Source organism: Pinus tabuliformis, chromosome X (genome assembly GCF_031772625.1).
Source record: "Pinus tabuliformis cultivar Carrire ecotype Pingquan chromosome X, CPIR1, whole genome shotgun sequence".
Classification (NCBI taxonomy): domain Eukaryota; kingdom Viridiplantae; phylum Streptophyta; class Pinopsida; order Pinales; family Pinaceae; genus Pinus; species Pinus tabuliformis.
In genome coordinates this window covers 164376420-164381582 of record NC_142308.1, presented here as the reverse complement: position 1 = coordinate 164381582, position 5163 = coordinate 164376420, and positions in this window count along the sequence as shown.

Genomic DNA, 5163 nt, shown 5'->3' with positions numbered 1-5163 from the left:
AACATGGGTACTCCTTGGATGAGGAACCAAATTTCGCATTCAATGAGTAATATTGCTCGAAATTTGAGTAAAACCTTAGGGAGATAAGTTGAAAAACTAGTTTTATTATTTGCCTCCGAAAATGCACAGAGCAGCCCAACATCACTGCTCTAGAAAATTGCACAGAGCTAGGCCTCTCACCCAAGGCCTCTCAATCCAGAAACAATGCAGAAGTTTCCCCTCACTGACTTTCCATTGCATGTGCCGGCAGGTTGTCCAATTCCCTCCAGAACTATGCAATTCTTCCTTGCATGTCGGGCATCTTTTCTCGAAAAAGAAAAAAAATCAAACAGTGAAAAAATATCCCTAGATTTAAGGGATCTATTTAGCAGCAAGAGTTACATTCAAAACCGTTTTTATAAACTTCCTGCCAAGTGTCACTTTTTCCTAGATTTTTGGCATGGTCGTCATAAACCCTAATTTCACCAAATATATTTAAGCGATGCCTCAGAGCTCATTATTCACATTGAATCTTGGAGCTCTAGAATTCCCAAGGCATCTAGGAACCTACGGCACAGTCGGCGTAGCGTTTCCGGGAAAGTTTTTCTTTTCATGTATTTTGTCGTTTTTTTATCGCTTTTTAGTTTTCGGTTTGTATGAGTGATGTTTCCTTCGTTTTATTGAACGATCGCTAGCATTTCAATGGATTTTAGCTTGTAGAAGTGTTGTTTCAAGTTTTTCATTACCTTTCCTTAGTGTTGCACGCATAACACTGTTTTTGCACTCACAGTCGTCATTACGGTGACTCGCTTCATGAGATTCTTGGTTTTGTTGTTTAACTAGTTTTTTCACTCACTTTAATCTCATGCATGTTTATTTCATGCATATCTACAGATTCGCACACAAATTCACTCCTTCGTGTTTTTGGGTTGCCATTGGGTAAATCTGGGTTGTGCTGACCCCGATCTTGTGTCTCCCAGAAAGTTCTGCGAATTCCTGGCAGTCAAGGCTTTGTCTTGCATCCAAGAATTACACACACTGTCTCCAGGCTATGCTCCGCGCAATCCTAGGAGGCAGTGCCCAGTCCTGCCCACTGGCTTGATTGTTTTGCGCATTTCGTAGCTTCAATCAGCCGTCAACCTCGCTGGACTGCGCATTCTACAGATCCAGCCAATAGTCAACCTCACTGGTAGCTGGGACTGCGTGATGCGCAGTTCCAGTTGACAGTCTCCCAGCTTCCCAAATTCAGTGATGCGCAATCTTGCCTAGCAGTCACCAGTTTTTTGCCTAAATGTTTCCCAAATTTGTTTGATGTTTTTAGCTGAAATTGTCTCGCCATGAGTGTCTTCTTCATCTCCATGTACAATAGGTTTTTGAATAGCTTCTCAGCAGTACAAGTATCATGGCCTCCAAGAGAGATGGATCAAAAGAAATAGATGAAATCAGTACTGGGGACATGGTTGAACAGGGTTCGGTGAGCTTGCCCGTGTACACAGACACACACATGTTCATCGAGAAGGACATAAAGATCACATGGCAAGACATCAACACCATCTTCTCATGCATCTCTGAGGAGAATCTAGAGGATCGACAGGTCTATGTGAACATCCATAAGTCATGACTATACAAGGTTGCATGCAGGTTTTTTGTGTTCCCTTGTGCATATATGATCCACTGGATTGTCTCACACACTAATCCTCAGACAATGATAATGAGCAGTGTCAGTGGAGCAAGGCTTTCTTCCTTAAGGACGGAGGATTATCAGGAGATATATCATTTTCCATTCCCATTGACCAGGATCGATGCACCATTCTACACTCCAACCAGATCAGGATGGCACCCAACCAAATATATAGGATGAAGACACTCTGGAAATCATATCAATTCTTGGTCATCTTCGCATACTGCTTGTATGGCCAAGGGAGTACAGAAACCTTCCCGCAGAGTTGGGTTGTTATGTTAGATCAACTGGCAAGTGAAGGAAAACCATTTAACTGGTCTGAGATGTTGGCTCTCCAGTTGAAAGTGCATCAATCCAATGCTCAGAGTCTGCGCAAGAATCGGCAAGAAAAGTTCTTCATGTCTTCCTACCTACTCGATGCAATCTGTGCCCATCAACAGTTTCCTGGAATGCATTGGGCATGGACACCTTCAGAGAGTGATGTGAACATATATTACAAGTTTCTCTTAGATTGCATCTACCAAGGAGTCATGGCTAGAATATGTGACCATTTCATCTCCCCTCTATACACGATGATCTTTGAACAAGATCCACCCTGCATGTCCTAGGCAGTAATGGAGGCATTGCTGAACATTGGACATTGGTACACCTCGCCCGAGGGAACCTTCATCAAGATGTACAACGCAGAGAAAGTTTTGCATGTGTTTCCAAGGTTCACCATGGACAAGTTGGTCATGAGGAAGCTGCATACCACATCTCGATAGGGTTGTCAACTCGATTGCACAGGAGTAAGAAGGCACCATGGCCCACACTTCTGGGTTGTACACAATCAGAAGTTTGAAAGAAACGAATGCTGAGGTGGAATACTTCAAGAAGTTTAAGTTCGACACTAGGAGTTTCAACCAATACGACCCAGGGACAACTGTACGAGAGTGTACTATCCTTGGATACACAAGGCATGTCATTAGCCAGAGGAAGACCCATGGAGATATTGTTACAACTCCTCTAGGCTCAATGAACCAGTCAGCATTGCAGTGGAGTGGATAGCAACACCACAGGGAGAAGCAACAACAATAGCAACAAGTAGCAAACTTGTGCAAGGCAAAGGCAAGAGGAAGATTGTCGAAAGTACGGAGATGGTTTATGCAAGGACAATTGTGCGAGAGTGTACTATCCTTGGATCCACAGGGCATGTCATTGGCCAGAGAAAGACCCATGGAGATATTGTTACAACTCCTCTAGGCTCAATGAACCAGTCAGCATTGCAGTGGAGTGGCTAGCAACACCACAGGGAATAGCAACAACAGTAGCAGCAAGCAGCAAACCTGTGCAAGGCAAAGGCAAGAGGAAGATTTTCGAAAGTACAGAGACGGAGCAAAGCTTCAAGTTTAAGGAAGACCAACTTATGGAAAAGGTTTATTTGGAGATATATGTGAGGAGGCAACAACGCAACAAGAGGATAGCGCAAAGAAATAGAGAGAAGTAAAAGTTGGAAGATACAAAGAGGATGTTGTAGGAATTCCAGCAGAAGCTCAAGGAAGAACAAGAGTACAAGAGTTGCACAGAAGAGAGAAGGAAGCGCAGTATGAGAATGAACAGGAAAAAGAGGAAGTACAAGGTGCACAGACAACACAAATCGCACCAATACATGTTGAAGACTCTGAACTAGCAGCAGATGAGGAACAGGGTGTGCAGCCATAGGAACAGGAACTTTCTCTACAGGATGAACAAATAGTAGAACAGATGGAGATGGAGCAATCGGAATAGGATTAGGATATTAACCTCATACCAAAAGAAACTGAGTTCACTCCACAGGCTTCACCATCTCCAACAACAGAGCAAGCCCCAAGTGAACAAGGGGATACCACTCTCCTTGGGGACCATCTGGGAATAGAGGTGTACAACATAGCCTTTGATGAGTCACAACGCAAATTTGTACAAGCACGTAGAGCGTGTATCCTGGATGAGAGTGCGTCACCTACGCACTTAGAATAATAGGTGATTGTGTCATATGTACAGAGACATCCAGTTTCCTTGGTTGATGTTACAAAGGCTTATGTCAAAGCCACCAGCTCGAGTTTAAGTTCTTAATAGCAAAAAATGATCGCATGGTTAAGGAGTTGCAAGTAGCCAGGCATAGAGAGGAACAATCAAGAGGATCCCTTAGAGTAGAGATGAAGATGATCATACTTGTTGAAGTATCGTCTCTTGAGACAATCACACGGAGACTGTATGATAGGTTCGTCACCGTGCACAAGGCAGTTATCCACCTACATGGTCATTAACAGTGCTGCACCAATATAGCGCAAACACTTGTAGACATACATGCCGCAGTCGATCATGTACATACATGGACAATTAAGTACAAGGGATCCATGCTTCACTTACACAAGATGTTGAAGCCACAGGTGGAGTTGGACAAAGCACGCATCCGAAGTCAAATCTGGAACTAAGGAACTCCCGCTTCTCATCACTAGTATTGAGGCTTCGTATGCGCGGTTGTACAGGAGTTTGGATGTCGTGGTGAGGAAGTATGGCACCCTGTCAATTGGTACACTCATCGAGGCCAAATAGAAGAACCAAGTCAAACTAGATCTCGATGTGTACTTTGATCAGTTGATGCTCACGGCCACTAGCGCAGATTTGCAAGTCAGCATAGATAACATGCAAATGTACATCGTCAGTCCGACCTTAAGTTGTGCATGTTATAGGATGAGTTGGACCGAGGTTCCAAATCAGTATACCCAAAAGAAATGGAGGCAAGAGTTCATTTCCAGAAAGACATCATCAAAGAATATGTGGACACCATCGCGCACTATCAAGAATGGCATCAGTTCGTCACTGAGGATCACTGAGAGAAGTTTTATGAGCTGGTTTTTCCACGGTCATTTGAGTCTTAGCATTGTTTTGTCTCACTGACTCAAGCCAATTTTGTCCCACATGGGTATATGTGGAAAATGTATCATTTGTTTAAACATGATGTAAAGTTAAATTCCAAGTGTCATTAGTGGAATAAAAACATTTATATGTAATGTAAAGAGTCATGAGGGTAGTCCAAGAGTCACCAAGGAGAATGTCAAGGGTCACCCCACCCGTTGTTATAAATAAAACCTCATAACTCTTAGAAGGGGATTTTGGGAGCCAATATTTTGCTAGGCATTGCTTAGAGAGAGCTTGGATAGTATTGTGACGAGCCTTGGCTTCTCCACAACGCAGAGCAAGCACATCGCTTTCGAGGAGCAGCCAGTGTTGACTGTAACATTACACTATTAGGGCTAGTGGATGTCATGGTTGTATGTATGGATGGAACTTTCACTTTATATATAATAACAGAGCCAACATGTTTCATGAATATGTTGTTATTGTAGTTCGACTATTCTAGTTACTTTAGCAATGTATGTAGTTTTACTTACGCATTGATTTGACTATTCCATATGTGATTGTATGAATCTTATTGAAGTGTGTTGTTGGTTTAACTCATCACTTTGGATTGTCGACTATTC